We start from the raw sequence: 27,368 nt of genomic DNA, 5'->3' as shown, positions 1-27,368 counted from the left end.
ACTGAGCATTTGGAGTGCACTACTTACCAGACAGCACAGAATCCACAGGCAAGTAGTGTTTTAGATGGTGCAGACTTCAATAAATGCTTGGGTTGCCCTCAGCAGCAAAGGCAGCAGGCTCTTGTGAGCCAGACGCAAGGGGAACCCATCTTCCTCAGTGGGACCCTGCCAGGTTTGACCTGTGATTGCACTTCATCATACATAAGGCTTTCTAGCTCCAGCACTGCTTTAAAAAATGTTTAAGCTCAGATTTTCTAATGAATGCAGTTTGCTGTGTTGCCTGTTTTTTTCATCACACTTGTGTCCAGCTGAAGTTAAGTTAGATTAGCTGCTTTAGAAAGTTACGTTAAATCAAAGTGTGAACCAACTGCTGGACTCCTTTGCCTTGTCATTTACAGGAATTCTGATTGATGGATGTATTGTTAAAGGAGACAATTTAACTACATCCTGATTTGTTGTCCAGGTAATTGCTTACTCATGGGCCCTGGAACTGACAAACCTTTCAGTTTATTGTAGGCTGAGAAAGCCTTTAGAGATGTCACTGCATAGTAACTGCCAGCAGCATAACATCACTTGTCCTTTCAGTAGCTGAAATCATCTTGTGTCCATAACATTTGTTATCACAGCCACACAGATTTTAGTACTGAAAAAAAAAAAAAATGATCAGACACTTAGAGTGCATTGTCATTTTCCAGTGAGGGTGCTTTCTGTTTTGGGGTGGTTTTTTGTTTGTTTTACTTTTGTGTGTGTATAAAGAATGTATGTTGGATATTTTTTGTTTGGTTTAGTTCTTTTATTTTTTACATTTGAAGTTACTTTTTGTACTCCCTTAGACGTTGCTTTTGGGAAGTTGGGGGAAGTGTTGCTTGGTTTGTCTGATTTTGTTTAAATTTTCTCACTTTTATTTAATTCCTATTTGGAATATCATGTGTGGAATTTTCCTGTACTAGGACTTGACAAGCTGCTTACTGATTGATTGATTAATATAGATACATTGATTAAAAATTCAATGTAAACTACTGAAGCCAAGTGGAATCACTTTTACTTGTTACAGGGCAGATTCTGAACTACTGTGGTTCAGAGGGTAGAAAACACAGCAATCCTCTTAGAACAAGTCTGTTTTCCACTCCTTGGTTAATGCTTATCTAAACTTCCCAGGAATTACTTGTGTGGTGATTTGAATTCTACTAAGGGTCTTAAAAGCTGGAAATTTTGAGGTCTGCTTGCTTTTTTATTGCCTTTATAGTAAGGTAGAAACTTTCCCTTCCAGTAATATCCCTTCTCCCTTTTGCTTGAAGAAAACCCCCACCAAGCACGGGTGAATGTCTTTGGAATTTCAAAACTGCAACACTTCCTTAATAATTTCAAAGAACATTTGATATTTTTGTGACCAACAGCATATTCATGAGCATGCCTTACAAGCAACACCATTTTAGGGTGTCTCATACCTTAAAAGAGGGCAACACCTGGAAGGTAAAGGCTTTAAATTAATTTGTTATGCCTATCAAGAGAATTTATAGTTTTAATGTATTTGTGAATATTCCAGTATGACTTGGGCTGTTTCACTGGTTCCTTTTTTCTAATATAACTGCCTTTGAATATAGTACATTGAGTGCACATTGAGAATGTAAGCAGTATACATTGAGGTTGGTAAATATGGGTGAATGCAACTTCTACATCCTCCATAAGCTACTTTACTGTTAAGATCCATAGGTAAACATATAGACTGGGGACACAGATATTTCAGTAGTGTAAAAGGAGATTTTGCATGCTGCTCTTGGAGGCTCATTGCAGAAAAAGAAAATACAAAGCTGTACCATATTTATTATTTTCTAGTTGTCTGGCTATTAAGGGCCATTTAAAATCAATATGTATCATTTTAGACAGGGATGGAGTTTAGTAGACCTGAAACGTTTTCAGAGCAGTACTTTGGTTTTATCATTGCAGTATTAAGATTATTCCAGGTTAAATCTAATAGTGTGATACTTATCAGGCATCTTGTTTTTCTAGTTTTTACTCTGGCCATGATTAAAAGGGTCTTGGGTTCCCCCCATATGCAAGAGCTGCTGGCTCCCAAACCAGCGTTTAAGTAATTTCTCTTTCTGCTGTCCAATGAAATTATTGAAACAGATGTCCTCCTTCAGCTGCTTTCCCTATTCCCTTATGCCTTTTTTCTCTTTCCCTTATTACAAAGCAGCTATGGTCTTTACTACTTTTCTGTTTAGTCCTGTATTCTTCTGACTATTTTTTCTTCTTCTGCAATCTAACCCCAAACTTTGTATAGTTGTTTCAAGTGCCTGTAAATTCTCTTTAGAGGTGACTGTCTGTAGCCCACATTCTGTGTGAGTAATCAGGCACTTTTAAAATGCTCTTTGATCTTGGTTTGTATTGAGCAGCTGAGCCTGGTACCTTGTTTGTCCCTTACATTACATTTTTTTCAATCCACTGACATCACTAGTATATTATAGCCATCCCCCATTCAGCTGAACAGCATCTTTTACACAGTAATGTCATGTCTTTGTGTTAAACAGATAAGCCTATGTAAATACAGAAAAAAAAAAAAAAAAAAAGAGTTCACAGTATTATTCTTTTCTCTTCATATATGCACGCCAGTGTCTGGCATTCAGATGTTGGATTAGTTTCTCCTCTTTCTTGTGGTGATGGATGCCACTTGGTTGCTTCTGTTCCTGGCACTGTTTCAATGTGGTCTGTCTGCAGCATATGTGAGGGCACAAGTTTTATTGTTGCACAAGGAAGCAAGAAAGGCTCCAAGGTTTTGAGGTAAGGTTCCTTAAAACATGCTTGCTGTATAGTGTCCAGCTGCGATAAAGTAGTAAACGTCAAACACATTAAATTGTAAAAAAAACCCACAAAAAAAACCCAACAACAACAAAAACAAAAAAAACTAAACCAACTTGTAATTAAATTCTGTAAACTAATAATAATTCCAAGCATCATGAATGCTTTATCCACTGGTCTGACTGTAAATAATTTCAGGCACAGTTTGAAGTCTGTGGAGACCACCTGAATTATGGCCTAGGGAATATTTGTGACTTGGGGAGAATGTTTTCATCTGTCTTTCTTGGGAATATAGAATATTCCCTACTTTTTAGCTGTTGGATCACTGATTGGACCCATGTTGTAAACAGCATATGCTGCTATCATTAATGGTATTTTAGGCAGAAAACTGTATTGGAAACTTGTCTCATTAGAGAAAGGACACAAGTGGGAGCCTGGAGGAAACTGCTGTGGTAGTTGTATGTGGGTTTAAAAACAAAACAATCCAGCGGCACCACCACTGTGACCTTTTCAATAGATTATATCACGTATCTGTTTATTTCTAATGGCTCTTTTAAATGACAGCTTCATAAACTAAAGTATCCAAAACAAAGGTCATGAAGTTTACTTTGGCCATCTCAAGTAAATTTTCCTAACCTGAACATCAGCAGTGCCTTTCATAAATCAGTCCAATGACATCATCTTTTCAATTAGTAAGGTTGGTATTTGGCCTCAAAAGCTGTTTGACCAGTTGTTTTTTGCAGGTTTTGTAGTAGTTCAGACTTCTCACCAGCCATAGTTCTCAGTAATATGCTTGAAGTGGGAACACATTAATCAATAATTGTCACTTTTTACGTGCAGATAGCAGACAGTGATGAATTGCTGACCTTCTTTATTGTTTACTAGGAACAACAAGCATCTTTTGTAGACTTTCAAATTGTTCATATTACATCTCGTACTTCTTGTTGTTGGGGGATACAGGTGTCTACAGTTGGACAAGTATTAGCTGGACTTCTGGGAGGAGGGAAAGAATTAAAAATACTGAGCTGATTGTGTTTCCAGGAAAGGTAAAATGAGGTAGTGGTGGAGCTGGGAGTGAATCATCTGTTGGCCTGAGTGCGCTCATTTGTTTTGTTTCCCAGTAAGTACTGTAACTTGAGGTGAAGGGCTACTTCAAAGAGATTCAGCTGCAGTCTTCCTTTTCTTTCCTGTGTGCAGGTTAGAGGGATCAAGCCTGTGCTGACAGGGAGGTTGCCTGTAATATTGGGGTGGGGAACAGTTTGGTTACAGCATGTCTTTTTCTGCAGATGAAAATGCTTCCAGTACGTGCCACAGGAGCAAGGGAGAGGTCTATTCTGATAAGGTTTTTAGCAAAATTCACCAACTGCCAAGAAACAGTCACGCAGAGCAACAGTATTTTTTCTCTTAATCTCACCTTCTTCTCCCTATGTGGAAATAACAATAAGGACTGACATGAGCTGAAAAAAGCCAGGAAATTTAGAGCCGAGGCTTAACTTCTATCCTTAGCTCACCCTAGTAATACATTTAGGCATTGCAACACAGATGTTATGTAAGGTCACCTACTAGCAGCTCTGAAGTGTCAACTATGATTGAATTCCCTTAAAGAGAAACCAAAAATTATCTTAAACACACAGACTATTCCATATGTGTGCATATGATGTATGGTTTTGTTTATGTTAACGAAGAGACTTACACCAATAAGTGGTTACATGCTTGGCTGGAAATGTGCAAATGCTTGAAACCTCGCTCTATGAATCACTTTCTTTCATTGTTCTTTGAAACAACCTGAGCTTGGGTTCCCATGGTACTATTTCTGTTCTTCAGCTTTCTACACACAGCAGTCTTTCACCAGACCTCCTGTTACTTGTCATTACTACGGCTTAGCTTGTTGATAGCAGGAATGGAAGCTTAGCTTGTTGATGGCAGGAATGAGAGCTTTGTGAGCTAGACAGCCTGTTTTCCATTTTTTCCTTCACCTTATTTCCATGACAAGTTAAAAGCCATGATTTTGACAATGTCGTTGACCTGCAGCAGAGGCTGATTGATGCAGCATCAGAAGACACTAAACCCTTCGTGGGAAAGCAGTCCATTTGTGAGGGTATTAACAAGTCAGTTTGAGGGGACAGAAGATCAGTTCAAAGGGCCTGGTTACTTTTTCAAGAACGTTCCATGTAGGGATATTGTAGAAAGCAAAATGAATCTTGGTTAAAAACAATTTCCTCACATATCAATATTAATGGCCATCCAGACAGTGATGAAATAAAATTTATTTTCCTGAAGTACCTCAAAAGCTTGATAAAGTATCTTAGTGGATACAATTTCTTATTATAGGATTATGCCATGTCTTTATTTCATTAGATGTTGCATAGGCCAGTTTCCAGTTTGGCAAAATTAAAGCTTATGTTGCTTCGCAATAGTTGACTCCAGGGAGTTTTTTTTGTACAGAATCATAAAACCAATTAGGTTGGAAAAGACCTTTAAGATCATTGAGTCCAACTGTTAACCCAGCACTGCCAAGTCCATCACAAAACCACATACCTAAGTGCCACATCTACATGCCTTTTAAATACCCCTAGGAATGGAGACTCAACCAGTTCCCTGGGCGGCCTGTTCCAATGATTGACAACCCTTTTGCTGATGAAATTTGCCCTAATATCCAATCTAAACCTCTCCTGGTGCAACTTAAGGCCTATTGCTTGTTACTTGGGAGAAGAGACCAGCATTCACCTTGCCGCAATCTCCCTTCATGTAATTATTCAGTGTGATAAGGTCTCCCCTGAGCCTCCTGTACTCCAGACTAAACAACATAAGTTCCTTCAGCCACTGTTCCTAAGATTTGTGCTCTAGACCCTTCAGAAGCTTTGGTGCTCTTTGAATGCACTCTAGCATCTCAGTGTCTTGTAGTGAGGGACCTGTAACTGAACACAATATTCCAGGTGGCAATCATAACCTCAGTCAAGGGATACTGTTGTAGAATTATTAATCTGGTGGGTTTGGTCCTTAAAGAGAATCTCCATTCCTTGTATAACTTCTTCAAGGTTACTGGGCTGCAGCAATGTGAGAGTCATCTTCAGAGAAGGCCAGGGGTGGAGTGCTAGCTGATAACCTAATGGTAGCAAATCATTGTCTAAACCTTGGTGAGTATTCAAGAATCTGTAAAGAAACAGAAGACTGAATGATTTCTGGAGTGTGTTAAATTCAGCAAACAAAATCTGCGTATTCTTCTGAGAGGCTGAAAGACTGGATTCATCTATTATCTGATATTTATAGTAGACAGCTGGCTTATCAGTTGCACTAGTACAGATTCTGTCTGACCATGCCCTTATCTCTCTAGTGCTACCAGTTGCCAGGCAAGTGCCTCTCTTCATCCTTTGTGCAGTGGCTTCTTGCATGTCTGAGGGAAAGCTTTCTCCTTTCATTTGGGTCAGTTGAGCATGCCAAGGTCAGCACGTGGAAGGAGCACTGTCTGAGTGCTGAGGTTTGCTTCATGCAAATAGGAAGAGGCAGCAAAGGGGAAGTTGTGTCTCTACAGGCAAGTGTTAAAAACATTCCAAGGGGTATTTTTACAAGTTTATATTTTTCACAAGTTAAATCAAATAATTAAGAAGAACACAAAACCACAAGCAACACAACTTAAGCCTGGGAAGCTGATTAGATGGAATTTCTTTGGGGTTTTCTAGCTGAGTCCAGAGTGAAAGTGGATAAATTGACCCACATACAGGTAATACAGGGTAGCCTGAAGTAACTATTTCATCAAAACAGAACAAAGATGGCTTTTCAGCACAGAAGAGCAAAGTTAGTGACAAATTAATGAGCTGTATGATTTTCCTTGGTCTCCTTAGTTGAGAGGAAATGACTGACATGACCAGCACTCATTTCTCAGCCCTACTCAGAGCACTGTGGTGGTAGGTAACATCTGCCTGTCCCATGTTCTGCTGGGACTGCTTGAGTTACAAACCCTATCTTGAGTTATAAACCCTAAAGAGAATAACCTCTGCCACGTCTAGCTGTGTATGAGGTGAAACCATGCAGAAAGAGTTTCCTGGAGAGTGTGGGATCGATCCAAAATCCAGAACACAAAAGAACACAGCACGGAAAGATGCTCTGGTATGTAGAAAGTGAAGGCGAGAACAGTCTGGATGATTTTGATGAATATAGGAATCTGCATCTGCATGTGTCTGGGGGAGAGTTGAGGAGCTGATTCAGAGAGATACAGGAAGTCATGATGCATAGTGCACGTGTTTTGGTAATTCAGCAACAACAGACTGAGCAAGATGAATGAAGCGAAATGAAATAGTGTATGGATAGCTCCTGGCTTAAAGTTGACAGCATAGGCTGTATCTTCAGAGGACAAATTTTCTTTATCATCAGGCTGATTTATATGCTTAATTAAGCATGGATAGTTTTTCAAGAAAGCCAGTCTAATCATACATTTTTTTTTGATAAAACTCTAATATCTGACTGGTGCTGGGGTGAATTTTGTGGAAATAAGATAGGGTCTTTTTAAAAAATCCTTTAAAGAGGCTGAAGGGCACCTAAATCTTATGTTCAGCTTTAGGCATAGTAATCAGCCTTGAGCTACACTTAATAGGTTGAAGAGTTTTTAGGAACTATAATTTGATGAATGAGAGTAACTGCTTATACCTTGCTAAGAGAATGCAACTTTTTAACAGTTACAAAAGAAACTGCATTTCTGCACTTCTGTGGTAGTACGGGCATATTTGCCACGTACCAGGTGTTATGTTCTTCCTTTTTCTGCACCAGTAGCATTAGCATGTGTCTGGATGCGTGAAAAGTAGCCAGTAGGTCCAATGGAGTTTAGTATGTCTAGGTATAGACTTATGGGAAGTCTGTGATCAGTGATAAGTACAGCAACCAGGCTGGCTTCTAGTAACAAAGTGTCTTTAAGTTTAACGTCTGGAAAAATAAATAGTCTGAATGCAGAAGATCTTACTTACATATGTATGTTCGACTTCAAGCTTATTCTGCTTACATAAGCTTATGCAAGAGCTTTCCCCATTAGAAGTGAGAGTTGATGTGTGAAGGAGATAAAAGGCATCTTATCAGCAACAACTTCCTTTTCCCTTTAGATTTTTTAGCTTCATACTTGGTCAGGAATCTTTTTGAGTTGCAGTTTGATTTGTGCTGTCCAAAGCTATTCTGCACATACCTGCAGTTTTTTAAAGCACTTTCTAGGCGTACATTGCTGTATCAGTGCCTCATGACACTATCAACAGGGCAGGAGAGAACAGGGATGTCTTACCTGGAGTCTTTGTTCCATTTTCTGTTTTATTTTCTTGTTTTTTTCAACTGCCCAATGCAGTTCATGCAGTAGACATACCAGTACCCAGTGTTGGATGAAGGGGATAGCCAGTTATGCATCACTGAGCATGATGTGGGGTGCTGTAGCCGAAGGAGTGGGAGGCTGGGGGGATGGGGTTTGTAGCAAGATCCTGACTCAGATGTGCCTGTTGGGTTGTCCAGGGCAGTGGTGAGGGCCAGGTGGAGACAGCACAGGAGGTGTGAGTGAAATGGTGCCTGCAGCCTCCTCCTGCACACCTATCAACTGAGCTTCCATACCTTGATGGCTCCAGAGGTGCTGGTGCCCTGTGCTGGGTGCATAAGCAGCTCTGGGTGGATTCAGCTCAAATCTGTCATGTTTACTAACTCAAACTTCACTTTATTAAGGGCTGTACTGCCTGCTACTTAAATGTGGAGCCTGAAAAGTAGCTCTGGGTCTGCCTGGAAAATAATTCTGTTGTACTGTTCAGAGGACAACTTTTGATGAGCCTTCTCTAGTGTCCCTTCATCTAAGGCACTACTGACCTGCAGCCCAAAGCCTCCAGAGGGTGGCTGAAACTCAGCTGTATTCTTCACAGGCACTGAATGGACACTACAGTCCCCTTGGTTGCCAATTTGTTTTGGTTTAGGCATGAGCTACCTTAATCACACTTTGCAAGAGTTATGTTCCATTAAGTTAAATATTTTTCTAGACTTTTCTGTCTTATTTCTCAAGTGCTATAAAGGCCCAAAAATCCTCTGTAAGGTTGCTTGACTTTTGCCTTTTTAAGCCATAGCCACCAAATCCACGTAGCTCTTTAAAAAAGAAACTAGGTATCTTTACCCCAGTACATGTGAACATGAAAGTAATGGGGAAGTTTTAAGGACTGCTGACGCTTAATAATAAAAAAAAAACTGTGTGGAATTGGTAGTGATTTTTCTCTTACTTTCTTTTGTTCACATTGGCAGTTATGTTGTTTCACATGTATGTTACCCAACTCCCTTAGAACATATGGCATTCAAGTTTCAAATTGAAAGCTAGGGATCTAAGAGGGTAAGATTGTTCTAAAAATGAAAATATGTTTTAGTTACAGAGTATACTTTGGGCAAACATTAGCAAGGTTCATATTAGAAAATGTCTAAGTCCATAATAGTATAGGAAAAAAGCTTCACCTCATCATGTTGTGAAAGCAAACATAGTCTGGTAACTCAGATTATGTTCTGTTTTGAAGGGGAAGTATTGAATGTCTGAATAGCTAATAATGCCAAAGAACTGTATAATAAACATCTAAAATGTTAGCAGTCTTACTGATAAAGTAGCTATGTCAGGGCCCTTTATATAATACTTAATTTTTTGTACCATGCAGTGATTTTTTCCATTCTTGGATTAAGTTGTTTAACCTTATTAATTTGCCATTGCCTTTTGCTGACAACTGGGAAATACTGCTCTGGTTTTCATTGGTGCTAGAATCATCAGTGCTACAGACAGGGAAGCTTGGGAGCCCTCAGAACTCAGGGGACACTCCTTACTTAGTGTGTTAAAAGGATGGCTTGTGGTGGCTGTGCCTTTTGGACCCAGGAATTCTCAGACACATTTCCCATAACATGCACAATTGTCTTCGAAATACTGAGAAAGGAAAAACTAGGTCTGAACAGATGCAAGATGGAAACGTGAAAAAGATGGAAAAGAAATAGAAATATTTCTGTGATAAAACTCAGGAATGTGACAGGTTGTGTATTTCTGTTGAGAAGATAAAAAGTTTCTCATTGAATTTAGAGATGAAAGACAGCAATATTGCCTTGGCCATGCTTTTGTTACATACCCACTTAAGTGAAAGGAGAGGTTTTTAAGGCTTTTAGGAATGCAAAACTGATCTGAAACTAACTTTTTGCATCTCGTGGACATTGACTGCATGAGTACAAAGATTTGTTAAATCTTCAGGTTGAATTCTAGAGTGATTTTAATCTTTTCATTACGTTTTTTACAATCACAATGTGTGGTAGTGTAGTTCATTGAAATAAGACAGAGTTTCTGCTGAACCAGGAAAGTTGTGGGTAATGTGTTTACTCTCAGCAATTCTCTTGTAAATACCCTCCCATTCTCACTTCTTAAACTGATATTAAGTAAGTAAATCTGCCTCCCCTTCTTTCCCCTCCACCATTTTTCTGGGAAAAGGGCTTTAACCTGCCCTCTGGGAAGACAGTCTTTAACACTTTAAGACCACAGGAAAAGGGCATACATTGGTCACCAAAGAACAGGCACTGTTGTTGCCTTTATTTCTTTTAAGCGAAGTACTAACTAATGAACTTCAGGTGCAATCAGTCCAGTTTATTCGATATTTATTATGTTATCTGGTCATCAGCTTTTAGGGACAAAACCTAAAGATTTTTTATCTTGGCCATCCTGTGATAATAAAGGTCTGTATTTTTAAAAGAGGCTGATGTGGAATTACCATTTTCTTGTCCGAGACTTTAAACTTCATTTCATGTCATTCTTTTTGTTTGTTTGTTTGTTTGTTTGTTGTTTTTTTTTTTTTGAGTGATCCTTTTTCATTCTGGAAAGTTGGATTTGTGTCTGGATAGCTAATGACTTATTTGGGCCAGAAGCTATAGGGAACTGTTAGCATTATTAAATTCAGTGATGGGACTTTCTTGAAATTGCTGTCATAAGGGACTCATGTGCATAGTTGTCTTCATCTTGCTCTGTAGGAGGCTTTTAAATTTATAATCTAATTTCTCAAGCATTCATAACAGTCTATTTACACGTAATTTAGAGGTCTGTCAGATCTCTAAAATTACCCTACGAAATTATTGGAGCAAACTTTTAATGCAGGTTGTAATTAGCTACTTGTTCCAGTGGGGAATTAAAATCAAGCTGTTAGCCAGTACATCTTCATCGAAGAACAAAAAGCTGTGCCTAATTATTGTGATGGTGTTGGACTGCTGACTGATTCATGATGCAGGAAGGGACCTATCTGAAATATAATCTCTTAGCAGCAGAGCTGTGTATTGCATCCATGTTGTGGACTTAACAGCAAATGATGATGACTTCCTGATCTGAAATTACTAATTGTTTTTGAGGACATAGACACTACATTGATATCTACATGGTAATTTAAAATTGCATGCCATTTTACCTACTGTTTCTTGAAAGCTGATGTAGTACAATGTAATATAAACTAGATACTATGGGAAGAACAGCAGTTATTAATATGTTGAGAACAATGTGAACCATGGATAATTCAGAAGCTTCAGTCTTTCCAAACTTAAATTCACTTTATCAAAAGCAGAATGTTACAGTGAAATCTCAAAGGCATTATATCAGCCTATTCCAAACTGCTGCAGTTAACAAATTATACATTTGGCTTGTAATTGTATTGACAATATAGGCAGTGCTCATTATTGCTATAGAGAATAGAACAAGAGTGTCACTGTTGTTTATGAAGAGAGTTAGCCTGCTTGTCTGACTTCTCTCTTGCATGTTCTTATGCTCTCTTTTTGTCTTCCTTCTCTGAAGCCTCTTGATTTCATTTCTTCACTGCGCAGTCTGTAGTACTTACCGATTCATTTCTAACTTTGAAATAATTATTATGATCACTGTGTAAGTGGCACACACTGATCTGGATAAAGCATATTTTTTCTTATTAAGATAAAGAGAAGGAATCAGTTTAACCAAAATTCCCAGATGAGCTCTGACTTGTTGGACAAAAGTTAAGTGTGTATTTCAATATTAAAGAAAAAAAAAAAGAAGAAAAAAGAGGTTAGAAAAAACATGTAAGGGGAAAAAACCTGGAAGAGCTGGTTTTGATATGAGCATATTAATATAATGAGAGGGGGTACCATAAAAGAATTCATGGATAAGTATAAGCAGTATCGCCCAGGACCTAGTAAGTAATTTTAGCAGGAGATTAATACTGAAGTGGTTGTTTGGCTCAAGAAGAGCAGTCAAGAGTATGACTACATCCTTGTATAATTGTTATGTACTTGTTCTGAGATCCTATGTATAGGGGGAGGTCTTTACCCAAAGTCTTTATGTGACAGCTCAAGAAGAAAAGAATGTTCATTAAGTATGAAGACCCCCAAAGAGGTAAGAGAGACTGTCACTACCTTGCAGAGCAGGTTTAAATTTAACAATTTATCTGGTCAAGTTGCATTTGTAGTGTGGGAAATGAACCGTAGCTTGATTTGACAAATGGAGATTACTGTAGCTCGATAATCCTAAAGAGGATGGGGAACAACTTGCTCGGAGCAGCTATTTAGAAAAAGATCTGGGTTTGTTGTGGATCACAGCCTGCGCTTGGAAAAATAATGTTATGTGTTTGTGAAAAAGGTTAGTGCCATAATGAATACATAAACTAAACTATTGTGTCAGCAAGATGAATCACATAACCTCTCTGCTTTGCACTGAAATTCTTTGGCTTCAGATTTGGCTATTTCTAATTTTGGGCCCCATATCCAGGAAAGATATGAACCAGAGGAGAGTACTTAAAATGACTGGAGATAAAGCAAATGTGACATCTGAACAAAGATTGACAGGATTTGAGCTGAGTCAAAAAAAAACACTGGAGAAGTAACATGAGTTTTTAAAAGGCTCTCCTGAAGAGGAAATAATCATTTATTGCGTAAATTACTAGAGAATAGGATTAATTGCACTGGTGCTGGAACCACTGCTGTCAAACAAGGGGTAACTGGGTGTCTGTCAGGAGTGTCACCACCAGAAGTTATCCTGAGTTAAGGCAGGGGTATGACCCTAGGTAACTTAAGAGATTCCTTCCAGTCTTCATTTCTTTCAGGAGTGGCCATACTCTGACTCCCAACATAGTAGCGGAGCTTTTGGCAATCATGACCACTGAATCTGATTCTAGATGACAGTTTGTAGCTTGCTTTTTCTCTTTTCATTTCATAAATGATTCTTAAGTTTTGCTAGAAAAATATACAGGGCAAGGAAACGTGGTTGAGAGAAGAATGAGGACAGCCTTGTACTTGAAATAAACCTGCTGCTTTCAACTTCTATATTTAATGGCAATCTGTATTGTACTTTGGGCTTTTGCAGTAATTATGCACATAGATATTTTGATGACCAAAGCCTAAAATTCTTTATATCGGGATTTGGCTCTCCAGATCAAAGCTAATGTGGGAAGAATATGTTCGTATGTACACATGCAACTGGTCAAATTAGTAAATGTACACTACTTTGTCTTTCTTTTTGATCACATCAATGCGAATGATATTTAGTTTGACCCTTTTGAAGGCTGCTTTAGGGTGAAGTCTGCCATAATATAGTTAGGTTAAGAAGTGCAGTGATGAATGTTTTCATTTGATTAGAACTTGCTGGAGGAAGTAGAATCCATTCTCTGCAGTGGAGCTAAAAATTAGGAAGAGGGATGTAAGCCATTCAGAGAAATACCAGAACAACTAGGTGAAGTTTTGGAAGCAGCTGTTCAACTTCAAGAAACAAAGGGAGAATAATACTGTAGGAATACTGGGAGATAATATAACTAGCATTTGTGATAAAAACTTTTTTAAAATTATTTCCTCCCAATCTTCATTTGGACCCTTACTTCTTTCTGTGTCTCTCTCTTTTTTTCCTGCACCTTATTTACTGCTTTATTTCGATCACACTGACCATTAGCTATATATGTGTTTTCATTTAGCTAGAATACTGAAACTGTGAATGCAAAGTGAGTAATTGCATAGAGACTCAGAGACATAAGTACTTGTTTAAAGTGATAGCTCAGTACCTTACAAAAAATGTAAAGGTGTGCTGATTTTAAATTCCTTGTCGAGGAATTTAAAATCATAGGATAGAGAAATTAAATTCCTCTATTGGAGGACAGAGGAACTGAAATCATAGACTAATGAACAGTCATTAAAAAAATAGCTGCAATATGTATTCATTTTTACACTTCAAATTAGAAATGCCCTTCTGTTGTTAGCACAGGAGACATCATTACTGTCATTTGGAATGATGTTGGGGGTTTTTTTACTGGTTTTAAAGAGCATCAGGTGTGAGATTTTTGTAATGGCATAAATATGTGCTTTTTTATTGACTGTCATCTTCATCCTTGTTATTAAGAAAAGGGTCACAAGATACTGAAGCAGAAGGTTGTCATCTGTTGCTTTACGTCACAGTTCAGTAGAGCGAGCAAATGTTCTGCACTTCTGGAGTTTTTAGGGCTCCTTAGTTGAAATAGTGCTGCATTCATTACCACATTTGCTTTACCTACAGAGAGTAGAAAGCAAATTGCTCTTTGCTTTGAAATCCAGCATATAATAAATGTGCCAGAGCAAAGGATGACGAGGGCTCTGCTACCAGTTACACACCACAATGTTCTGTTTCTTAACAATTCTGTCAGCCTCTGAATTGATATTTTTTTCTCATGTGGTGTCTTGGTTTTGGCTGGGATAGAGTTAATTTTCTTCCTAGTACCTGGTGCAGTGTTGTGTTTTGGATTTAGTCTGAGAACAATGTTGATAACATGCCGATGTTTGAGTTGTTGCTAAGTAATGCTTACTGTAAATCAAAGCACCCTTTTCAGTCTCCCATGCTCTGCCAGTGAGCACAGCCAGGGCAGCTGACCTGAACTAGCCAATATTCCATACCATGGAACATCATGCTCAATATAGAAACTGGGGGGAGTTAGCTGGGAGCCATCCGTCATTGCTTGGGAATGGGCTGGGCATTGGTCAGTGGGCTGTGAGCAGTTGTTTTGTACATCACTGAGGTTTTTCCTGTTTTCCTTGGGTTTTATTCTTCTTTTTTGCAGGCTCATTTTCCTGACTATTGTTGTTATAATTATTATATTTTGCTTTATTTCAAATATTAAGCTGTTCTTATCTCAACCCACGGGTCCAGTTCTCCCCATCCCACTGGAAAATGGGGGCATGGAGTGAGTGAGCAGCTGTGTGGTACTTGTCAGCAGGGGTTAAACAACCACGACATATGGGTGTCAAAATAGCTAGGTTAACTGAAAGTGCCTGCGGCACTCCTGTATACCCAACTATTATGTGTCTTTTACAGTATAAAGGGGAACAGTAACATTCTTTAAAACTTTCAGCATGCAAGGTAGCAGGCCTCTTGTGTTACTTAGGAGGTCCACCCGTCACCAGAGTGCTGGACGGATAGTAGCACAAGCTTGCTTGTGATTAGACCAGGGAAGTTGGAGCAAATCTGTGCAGCTCATTTTCATCACTTAGTCCTATGTTTGTCAGCAGAGGACATTTTCAGGACGTGTCATGGGTTGAGTTCCTGTCTGCTCTGTCCTTGGCACCTCTGGTCAGGGCTCCAAATTAGAGCCAGCACGAGTGCAGTGATGGCTTATACTGAAGACCTTTCTGTGCTGAGCTGTGCAGGACTGGCAGGAAGCACTGGCTTTGAATGGGCTGGTGTGTCTGGATAGCAAAGTGCAGTACCGGGAGTACAGCTGTGGTCTTGGAAGCAGGGTAGCTGTGCTCCAAGAAGCCACTAATTAGCCTGGGCACTGTACCACACTGACGTGGCAAGGCGGCTTCCTGTACCTGAGTTGGCTCCTGTAGCCTCACACAGTGTTGTAATTACATGGTGTAGACTTACCTAACTTGTTTTGCAGAAGCTACCAAACAGTTATCAGACAGGTAATGATTTTGGCTGCTATTGACCTGGGTTAGATTTGACCTGATAAGTGTGAGCTGACAAGTTCCATATCCCATTTCCAGAGGCTTTGCATTCTTTGATGTACAGTGTAATAGTTATAATGAATTGATTTGATTACCATACTGAGCCTTTTATTAAAAGTGACAAACCTTTTGATACTTGTAGGATTTAATGTTCTTGACTTTCAGGGTAACTTGTTTCTTCTGCATTTGTAATAACTGGCAGATCTCCTTAATACATTTAATAAGAAAAAACCCCATATTTCCATTGAAATGAATACCTCAGGAATGAATTCTGTTTTAGTGGGAAATGTTCCAATCTGTCTGTGTTTTTATTTTGATCACCGTATGAGTCCTTCCATATATTTTACTGTGTTTTCACTTATTTGCAGTGCCATATAACAGAGCCATATATAGGTATGAGTGCTTTTCTGTTCCTGAGTCTCTGCAAGTCCGTGTGCACTTGTCCGTGAATGTGCACACACAGAGCCCTCTGACCTCTGAGTTGTGTGCAGTAAGATCAGTAAAATCCTGATGGGCTTTTTTATTAAAGTACTTCTTTATTTTCTTCATAATGTAGTACAGTTTATTAATCCAACAAATCTTTGATACTCCAGTTTGTTGGCACTCCAGGCTAGTATTAAAATGTCATCCAGTCAGATTAAAAAGTTGCTCATTTTCTAGCTTTTCTTTTTCCCTTGTAGGCTAGACTTCTAGAAAAGTTGGTTTCTCATGACCTTATTTAATTTAAAAGAGTTGTTGTACTTATGGACATGTCAGTACTGGAAACCAAGGATGCTGAGTTCTTACTGCTGCCTGTTGGATACACCTGTCCATCACTGCATGTTACATGTTTGTAACAGCTCCATCAATCACGTCACAACCCCTGCCTGGCCCCTTACAAGCTATATGCCATTCCAAGCAATAGATTGAACAATTTAATAACTGTAGAGTAACTGCATAATTACTTCAGTGTTAAGAATAACAGCATGATACTCTCAGATGGTGTCAAAAAAAGGATAGTAGTAGTGATCCATATAATGTACTAAACAGATCTGAGCATTCTCCAGAGGAGTGACTGTTTCCCTGCTTCACACCTGCCTCCACTCCCTTGCAACTCCCACCCCAAAATAAGGAAGTTGTTGAAGAGATCTGTGTGTGCTAATAGTCTCACCACTATCAGTTTCCTTTCTGGTAGTCTTTAACATCTAACTTCAGCTGGCTGGTGAGTTAGCCTGGCAAAGTGGAGTCTAACTTCATCTGTGTGTACAGAAGTAAACATATCTCCCTGTCAAGCCCTGTGTATCATTTGGAGCAAGCAAATAGTAGGAAGTTGGCCCAATCCTGGGATAACATCTGCTAAGGGAAAAAGAGTAACTTGTTGGTGTTAAAGGTGAATGTAGCACAGGTTGTTTTGTACACAGGAAAGACTCTTGAAAAGGATTTTATAGACAAGGCATATCCCTATGTTGTTGCAAGCACATGTCCGTAATAGTTGAGTTCCAACTATGCTTTATGGGTAACTTGTGATTGTAAAGATGCGATTTGTTTGGCAAAATTAACTGCATTTGAGCTGTCCACCAGGGTGCATTTTCATGGTCAGTAGAGAGAAAAGGCATTTCTGTCAGGAAAGTCTTACGACCTCTCTGTGACATGCTGCATCTCACTGTTAGAGATAACCTGGAAAGCTCTATTTATTTTGTTCAGTATGGAGAAGGATATTATTTAAATCAATTCCTGTTGCTACATCATGTATAAGAAAGCACAGTATTATATAGAAGACTTGGAGAGGGGTGGGATAGTGGTGGAATGTGGTAAGTGGACTTTGAGTTTAGGGATAAAATGTAAAGGAAATAAACATCCATGCAGCATGACCCAAGGACACGGTAGGGTCAGGAGATAGCCGTGTTGATATTGCTTGCTTTGAACAGATCATCAGTTCTTTCCTTTAAGGTTGCCAGGTGTTTTGCTGTACAAGATGAATGATGACATATTTGAAGATGCCCACCTTCCTCTGTCTTCTACAGAAGGAATCCAGCTGACAATCAGACTGAGCCTGACTAAAAGTGAAATGAGTTGACCTTCCTCACATGGATTCTACTGTTTTGAGGAATTGCTTTTCATGACAGTTATGCAGCTCAGTGGTATCCATCATGTGCTTCTCTTTACTAACCAGTCCGGAAGACCAGACACTAATTGGTTACCAAAGGTGTTCGGGATTCTTTTGAGGTTGGGACATAGTGTGATATTTGCTCACCGTTCAGTGATACTGGTTTACAGGGTTACCACCACACAGCTGTTCCTCATTTCTCCCTTAACTGAGACACAGAGTGTCAGAGAGCTCCCATTTAATTTTAGCATGAAGAGAACCAGATTAATTTAAGCCAACTTTTTACCTGGGTTTGACATTACACTAAAAGAAACTTCATTTCCTTGAGGCATGAACAAAGTGACTTGTGTCTGTCTGCAAAATGTCATTTTAACTTCTTACAGTCTTTATTTGATGGCTAGCCAATGACTGCATTGGCTATTAAATAGTCTATATTTCACTGAGGCTTGGAAAGTAGTCCATACCAAGAAAGCCACGGATAGTCACTTGGATTGGACTTTGCAAGGGAGAGATCCAGACAATTGTGTTTTTTTCTCCTGTTGGTAGGTAGGATTTGAAACATATATTGCTCATAGTTGATCTCTGGTAATGTGACAGTAAAAAAAAAAATAATTGAGGAAATGGAGCTTTTCCTTTACCACCTAAGGGAGCAGTTAGTTAAATAATCTTGGCAGAACCTCAAAAGATTTTTGGCATGATGGAGGGAAGAACTTAAAACAATTAAGATAGCATTATACTGTGCCTGCTGTAAGATAAGTATTCTTTGCGGGGGGTGGGGGTGCAGAAGCCTTGGGTAAATGTTCTCTACATAGCACTGACACTTACTTGGGTGCTACTAAAGCAGTGTGGGTCTGTTCTCGGAAGAAACACCTGGGAGCATAAATGACTTGCAGTTTGCTCTGCAAGCTGGACATGCTCTGGAAGCTAGGAAGGTAGATGGAGCTATGATGCCAGCAGATTGAACACTTGCCTTCTTTCATTAATATAATTGCATTTGCTTTTCAGATGAAAGTATTTCCTCCCTATTCATAGTATGACAAGTCCAAAAGTGTGATTGAGTGCAGAGTTGAGGGCTGTATGCCGGAAAGCAGGTGTTTTGTTTGATGATTAGTTGATGTGGTTTTCTTGTTTTGTTTCATATTAGGAGTAAGAGGGAGATTTATTTTGGGTTACTGATTGTCTTTTTGTTTTGTAACACTAAGAATCTCTTTAATTTAAGAGGATAGATTTTCATGGCACTATGGCATTAGTCCAGGATCTGTTGAACAGCTGTCAGCCTTACAGCTGCCTGTTCTTCCATACAAAGTCTTTTTTTTGTATAGGTGATGTTAAGTCAGATACTGACACTTTTTTGTCTTTCTCACAAAAACTACTTTTTTGACATTTGTCACAGTATCAGTTAGTCCTGGTGCACTGGGTCAAAGCACTCTGGTGTCAGCAGTAGGCAGAATACTCTGAATCAGGATACATTAATGAGGACAAAAGTAGCAACTTACCCTTTTCAGCAGTCCATTAGCACTCTTGACTGATTAGCTCAAAAGGCAACCATGGTTCCAGGGAAATGAGTAAGCAACGAGTCAGGCCAGACCCTGAGTCATCATTGCACCCGCCTGGCCATGGGGGCTCACCATGAGCCCGCTGCCCTTTGGAGAGTGCAGCTGGCCAGCTGATGGAAGTAATCCTTCCCTCCCAGGATCCTAAGGCATCCTGTGATATGCCATGTGTGCTTTATTCCTGTGCCAAGCAGGAGTAAGTCGAGTGGAGGGGCCACCAAGGCTGAGAACAGGGGCTGAGGAGCTGGCTGTGATCTCTTTGCTGTCCTCAGACTAACTAAAAGGAGATTATAGGGAAGCTGGACCCAAGTTTACTCAAAGGTGTATATTGTAAAGTCCACAGGCAATCAGTGGAGCAAAAGAAAATCAGATTAAATAGAATTTTTCATATCGAGGGTAGTTTAACACCAGAACCACGCTCAGAAAGTCTATGGCACATCTACCCTAGGGATGGAAAGCTCGCTTGAAAAGCACCCTAAAGTAATCTAACATTAATGTGAACCCTACTTTAAACAGACATTTGGACTAGATGACCTTGAGAGGTACTTTTCAATCTAAATTATTCATGATTCAATAAACTGCATGTTTAAGTGGATTCTCAGAGTTCAGTAACCTCATAATTAATCCAGATTGGTATTTACCTGTAATGTTTTAATTGTCCTGTTTTCTTAAAGAACTTTGGCCATTCTAAGCTTGATAGTTTCTTTGTTAGATTTGGAGATCAAGATTTTTCTTTGCATTCATAGAAAATAAAATCTAAATTTTCAGGATGTGAGACTGTAGAACTGTGACTGGTGCAGGTTTGGGCTTTGGATTCAGGTTGTGACCAAACCTTGTAATGTTCTTTTGGGAGTGCGCCTTCAGTGTTGATCTGTGGCAGTGAAGTACCAGCTTCTCTTCTAGCCTTTATCATCATGCATAGTAACCCCAAATTTGTAGCTAGTCCTGTGGGCTTTTGTGGCTTCATGGTTTTTCGCAGTGGTGGTGATGTACCCTGAAAGGTCAAGATGACAAGGTAATAGTTCCGTGTCTTTTCAGGATGTTTGTTATTGCAATAACACAGATGATAAAATGTATTAGACAAATGTATTGAGTTTCTCAGTCTCTAGACAGAATAACTATGAAGAATAACTATTTCTTACTAGCTCCTTGTATCTCAGGTGCTATTATCTACTCACAGATACACAGTACCTATTACATTATCTACTTTTTCTCATGGGTCCCTGGTGTTCTTTCTGACAAAAATGACAAGCTACATATAATAATAATAATTATAAAAAGTGTGTTGCTTTTGGGGTTCTTTTTTTGTTGTTGTTGTTGCTTGTTTCCCTAGCAAGTAGTATGAAAAGCACTGCTTGAGTAATCTAGGAATTCGCAGACATGCTTGCAAGAAAGACTACATTGTCATGGGTTTGTCCTCCTTCAGGAGGTAGGTAGTCTTGCCACTTCCAAGTTTCCCCTTCACTTTTCCTCAGGGACTTCATTCTTTTATGCCTGATGTTTCTTAAAGTGAATATTGAGATTTTGTTTTTTCTGTCATTAGGCTGGCCTACCTCAAGGAAAAGTTCAGACACTTCCAAGGAGAGGATCTAAGGGGTCAATTATAAATTAAAGGCAGGGGCAGGAGGGATATTTTCCTGACTTGCTTCATCATTTTCACTGATGAAGTCTGAAGAAGCAGAACAGTCTGGTGCTTGTAATATTTGGGGATGGCTCCGTGTTTTCTGAGCTCATTATGGAAAGGAGCCAGTGGGAGAGCTGGAGAATTGAACAGGCTGCCCACATGTTTAGAATGGTCTGGGAAGCTGCTTCAGGTTCCTATTTCCTATTCCTTGCCCACAAAAAGGAGGGAAGCAAGAAAGTTCTCCTGTTGGTTCTTTTTTTTTTTTTTTGTTCTTTTTTTGGGGGGGGGAGGGGGAAGAAGTTGGAAGAGAAATGAATGAAAAATGGAAAATTAGAGAGGGATGGGGAGAATCGGCCTTTTTGCTGCTCCTTCACTTACTGGTGCTAGATAGAGCATTTGAGGAAGAAAATTCCATGTTTGGATTTTCAAATACTTGAATTTCAACTGTGCCGTTGGCCTCAGAAGCTTGTAAGGAAGTCCAAAAGAAACAGTCTTCCTCTCCAAAGAGGTTTAGCTTGCATCATGTAGGCTCCTTTGCTTGTGAAGTCATATTTAGTGATGTAATGAAAAAAATGTGGAAGTGGTACCTTTCACATCTTGCTCTTAACCAACTTCAGGTCTGGACAAAGGAACTGAAGAACTTTCTCTAGCCTGTCTTAGTCACTGTGTAGATGAAATTAAAAAGCATTCTGCTTCATCTTATTTTGGTCTGTAAATTGTCAATAAATTATTTTTCTTCCCCCAAAACCAGAGAGGGAAGAAAAAATGTTGACTTTGGAAAGTATGACCTCTCCTCACAAGAGAGGCACTGATGAGCAGTTGGCTGCTTTGGGTTCTTCTCTGCGTTTTGGTTTTTGATGGTTAGGTATTTTGTTTGTTTGTTTCTATTTTGTTGTTGTGGTGGAGGTTGTTGTTGAGGTTTTTATTTTATTGGGTTTTTTTTTTTTTCCCTCCCACCAGTACAAGCTGATTCACTGGGAAAACCTTAAAACAGTCTTTTGAAGATACTGCGATAGCAGCTCTGCAGTACTCACCTACCTACTGCAGCCTCTCCTGTGGGTCTGATGCAGAGAAATGAAATGCTAAGTATTTTCAGAATGGAGATATTTTCCTACCTTTAGGAATTCCCATGTTTTTCTACTGAATTCATAATTATCATGAGACAAGACCTTTTGTATCTTTTACAAAGTACTGTCATTGCGCCTCATAAGGAAATAATGCTGGGTGGCCTCTCCTGATCAAGTTAGCAGGTTTTTTTATATTGTAGAATTTACTGCAACTTACATTAAAATGTGCAACCTGACTGTTTTGACCCAGATGTGACTTCTGTGCCATCTCCCTGCCTAGGGCAGCAGTCAAAAGATATTGCTTATGTTATTTTTACTACTTCAAACTGTCAAAAGCAGAGTGGAAAGCAAGCTGGAGCTCTAAATAACATAGAAAAAGGCAAGATATTTGTTCACCATTCCCGTTCTCTGCTTCTTGCTAGAATTTGGCCCAAAGGGGTATGGAGGAGGGACAGGCAGGACAGATTTCTGCCTGGTATCTCCACTGCCTTTGCACACCTTTCATGAAGAGACACAGGAGCTTTTGCCCTGTCTCCAGCCATGAGAAGGGAGTTGGTGGCAGCAGTGAGGACCAAATGGTTCGCTTGGCCAGCCATTCCTGAGTTCCTTGGTTCAAAACCAGGCCTTCCTCCCTCTCCTTATGGTTATTTTCCTCTGTCCCCCATGAAGACCCACAGCTCAGATGAAGTGACTGGCCTTCTTCCTCATGGCTTACTGGGGGAGACATGTCAAAGCTCCTGAAATCAAAAGAAGGTACTGCCTGTTCCCTAGGCTCCTTGCCTGGAGCTCTGTGTCTTCTCTCCAGCTCTAGCTTTTCTCCTCATTTCCTTATTCCTTTAGGAGAAAGAGGTGGGGACACAACTGATATTTGAACATGAGTCCCTATTACAGGTAGAAAAGGAGAAAGCAATTGTGTTTTGGACTTTATAAGTTTTCCTTAGTCAGATGTTTCTGATTACAAAGTGATCATTTGTGTGGTTGTTAGTGCAGTAAACATGTTTGATATGTCCCCTTCTGTCCAAAAAGCACTTATGACTCTCACTGTGACACTAGTCTTTTTCATATGCATTTTCTGATTGCTGAATCTGACCTCTTTAATTCCTGATACTACTTGAAGTTCTCCCCATTCCTTTGGTGGCTTTGAGTGGAGTTTTTGAGACCTGTCAACTTTAGGAGACCCCAGTGGCTCTAGCACCCTCTGCATCAGAGAAACCGTGACTGTGCAGCCGATTTGTCATGCCCATGAAGTCAAGTGAGAGCTGTGTTTTCAGCAGCTCAGGAGGGATAATGTCTTGCAACCTTAGGGAATGGTAGGCTAGAGCTAGCACCAGTAGTGTGGTGTCTCACTGAGTCTTGTTTGCTGAGGAGGAGTTCGATTTGGTCTGGAACATTGATGTTCCTATCTTTACAGTCTAAAGTGAGCCAGCAAAATTATGTGTAGCTTAATTTAACCATTTTGTTTTGGATTGAGGAGAGTGAGTTAAAAAAAAAGAAAAAAAAAAAAAAGGCAGCTTAATTTTTTGGTAGAATTTAAATTTTTTAGGCAAAGGTAATTCTGGGCAATAGAGCACATGTAGCCAAAGATCTGTGTTTCTGAAGAAGCCTAGGGTTTTTAAAAACATAATTATAATAAGCATATGTTTTCGGCTAAATGTGCAGTAGTAGATACAATTAGTCTTTGAAACCCAGTACAGAGTAAAAGCTAATTTGAACTCAACACCAAGACCTTTATATGGTTTCAAAAAAACCCCAAAACCCCCACACTCCCCCCCCCAAAAAAAACCCCAAACAAAACCCCTCCCCCCCCAAAAGGCACTTATATGGGATATAAAAATGTTAATATTTTAATAAAGCAGATTTCTTCATGTTGACCAGGTCACTAGAGCTACTGTAAGCAGTAGGGCTGTTGTAAGAAAGTTTTATGTTTCAATATAAAGATCCTCTTTGTAATTAGTTATTTTGATATTTTGCAGCTTTCCTGCTTGGAGCTTGGAATCAGTAAATATTCAGCTTTACAGACTTGTTTGCTAGAGGAAAAAAAAATTTAAGAATTAACTCTGAATGAGGGAGAAAGTCTGAGGGCTTAAATAGCAAATTGACCTTGAGATCTCCCTTGTTTTTACAGTCTCTATGAACTCAGCTAATCGCTGCTGTACCAATTGGACTTCAAATGTTCATTCCGTCTGTCTTTCCCTGGTCTGAGCACAAACATCAACATCCTTCATTGAATTGGGCATCTGATAAAGCAGCAGTCTAAAATGCAAGTGCTTATTTATCCTTCAGCAGGCTTCACTGTAATGTTGTTTCTCACCTTTTTCCTTTCCTCCAGAATGAAGTAAATTACTTAGAAGCACCAAGAACTAAATAACAGTGCATGTCAAAAACCCCATCTGGAAGAACACTATTGAAATAAACTCAAGTTTAGAAATTATTAGGTAAGGAATAAGGTCTCAGGATAATAGATAGTTAGCAAAGCAGTATTGGTCTTAAAATAAAGAATACTTTTAGAAATCAGGAGAGGTGTTTAACCTTTTTTATTTTCTTCTTAAAGACAGCATGTGGCTACATGTACTTATGATTGAAGGGTTGGTTTCTTCTTTCCGATAGAGACTAATGTTTCTGCTGAATCAGGTAAATGGAAGCTGTCTTGTGTAACTGAGAAAAAAATAAATATGAGCCTAAAATGTTTTTTGATTATACTTTAACAAGACACAATTTCTGAGCCTGTTCACACTGGATGATTTAACTTGCTGCATCTTTTAAATATTCATGAAACTTGAAGCAGAAATGAAGACAGGTCTCACTTTTCTGACTGTATACCTCATAAAACTCCACTGAAAAACATTGTAAAAGTATTTATTGAGCTGTCAGAAACAAGGAGAAGGCTAAAATTATGGTAGCCTGCATGAGCTTAACTAGCCTATATCCCATTATCCCATTCGTATTCACTTTGGTTCCTAAGCCTTTAAAAAGATAACATACGTCTGCTATGCATCTCTGCAGATTTCTTTTCCTTGACCTAGTCACTGCTGGGTGTAAAACTGCTCTGTACTGAGGGAAGCAGTGTGCTTTTAGATTACATTTTTGAGGATGCCAGAATGTGTTTAGAGAATGAGTCAGGAGATTGCAGGAGGAAAAAATTCAGGGTTAACATAGGTGAATGATGCCCTAGAGCGCTGACTTTTTGTGCAGTACTAGGCAATTTGTTTAAAATCCAGCTTCTTATGAGTGAGTTCCTGTTTTTATGACTGCTCGACTCCTTATCTTATTTACTGAATGCTTCCAGAGATCAATGGGAACTGTTTTGAATGTGGAAATTATTAATACAATATGAAGAATTCTCAGAAATAGGCCTCTGTTTTCTCATACTGTACCTTTCAAATTAGTAGATGTATTTGACCTGACAGTCTTTGTCTTATTGCTCTCTTCTTAAGGAATTCTTATTCAAATAAGTATTTCTGAAGCTTGCAGGTGCTATGGTGATGAATGTTAAAAGCTCCAAGGAAAAAAGATACGGAGAATTTCCGGAGCTTGGAGTTAAGAAATTTTAGTGTTATATATACTGAAGAAAATGCAGCCTCATCATTCAGACATTTTTGTAGGCAGCACCTATTCGGCCTGCCAAAGGAGACAAGACTCTGCAGTGAAATATTTTGTGGCCATTTTATTACGCTGCATGCTGCATAATAGAATACAGAGTGAAGTAAAATTGGACTTTTGAGTTAAAGATCTCCCTAAAGTTTTCATTCTTCAGGTGAACCAGTAACCCAGAATGACTGGATTTGTGACTGCCTCCTGGCCACGACATTGTCACGTCTCCTAGCCCATGTTTCAAATGTGTGTGTGCTCTGTGGGATGCATGCTTTGGCACACTTCTCCCAGGTCTCTCTGTCTTTGATGCATCTTACAAGTCTTTCACCTGGCTCAAATTTCTCATCTATCCTCATAGTCCCCAGCCTGTTGTCACCATTAAGAAGTTCACTGGTGGCATCTTTTGCTGAAGATCCGAGTCCTTACTCTGTCCTGTTCTCTTCCTCTGTACTATGGGCTCCCCTTCTCTTTCATTCCATCGGTTCCCACTATGATCTGGCTAATCCCAGCTCCTTGCTGAGTCCCACCATGGGTATCAAGCTTCACTGTGTCCCTGTTCATTGGTACTGCAGATTTCTTACCAGGATTGTTCCGCCTTCCCTCCAGTTCCCCATGACCTTATCACTTTGCAGTCACTTGTGGTGGACATAGCATGCTCTGGAGCTAAGCCACTCAGGCTTTTTTCCTGGCGGTGACTCTCAGCTTTACAGCAGAAGATAATGGAACTTTTTACCCCTCTGTTTCCTTATTTTGCCAAGGAGATAAGGCTGTTCAGTCTCCTCAAAGGTATTTAAAAATCTGTGAAGAAGCAGTTCATCAGTCCGTAAGCACAAAGTACTACTGTTAATGAATGAAATGAGATATAACTGGAGTTCTTGATGGTAGGCTGAGGCAAACACTCAGGCAATTTTCCACCAAGGTGTAGGGAGTCTTCCAAGACATTTCACTGCAGAAATCTAGCACTTTTATTCTGAAGTGTTGGCACCTGAAACTAAACATCTTAGGCTTTAAGGAAGTCAGTTCAGCCTTGGTTTGGTGTCTCTCAGCATTTGTTTTCCTCACTGGAAGATGCAGAACTGTGCGTTCCCAGCCCGGCAGAACCTGTGCAAGCTGCCATCTGCCTCTGCAGCCATCTGCTCCCCTGAGCTTGTTGCAGCCAGAGACTGTAGATGCCCTTTCTGATGTCAGAGGCATAGCAACAGGAAGATTATTTATCCTAATACCAGGGTAGCATTTCTCTGGGGGAGCAGGGGGGGAATGTGGAGGTTTCCTGGTTCCCATTCTTCTATGGCTTTTTGATACTTGCAGCGTTTGAGGGTAGTCTGCCTGCAGTTTGTCTGCCTTGCATACTGCATGGGAAAGACCTTGTAGCAGAAACAGCAGGTGCTGCATATGCAAGGTTTTGTTCCTTTTTTTCTGGCTGGCATGTCTTTCATTTTAAATTTAACAGCTCTTACTTTTTCCAATGTATCAGCATGATTCTTTGACACCTGGCTCTGTAACCACCCTTGATTACATGGCAGTGATTATGCAGAAGAGTTGCATGAGGTCATGTGCCTGATTTCTGCAGGTCTTTATTTTTATCTTTATAAGTAATATATAGGTAAACTTTGGAGATATATGGAAATAGGTAATAGTGTGCACCCACAATTTCTTAGGTTTATGTTTAACTTAGTGTGTGTGTGTGTGTATATAAAAATATATTCTTCATC

General features: G+C 39.5%; 1 protein-coding gene across 2 annotated transcripts in view; it reads left to right on the top strand.

The window, feature by feature from the left end:
• Nucleotides 1-27,368, top strand: part of PDE3A (phosphodiesterase 3A) — a 248,227-nt gene that overhangs the window by 107,350 nt on the left and 113,509 nt on the right. The gene's annotated exons all lie outside the window — the stretch shown is intronic.

Source organism: Neopsephotus bourkii, unplaced genomic scaffold (genome assembly GCF_033783945.1).
Source record: "Neopsephotus bourkii isolate Nb327-2 ecotype Australia unplaced genomic scaffold, CSIRO-AGI_Nbou_v1 NB_1183, whole genome shotgun sequence".
In the NCBI taxonomy this organism is placed as follows: Eukaryota; Metazoa; Chordata; class Aves; order Psittaciformes; family Psittacidae; genus Neopsephotus; species Neopsephotus bourkii.
Note: the sequence above shows the minus strand (reverse complement) of the source record. Positions and strands in the feature narration are given on the sequence as shown.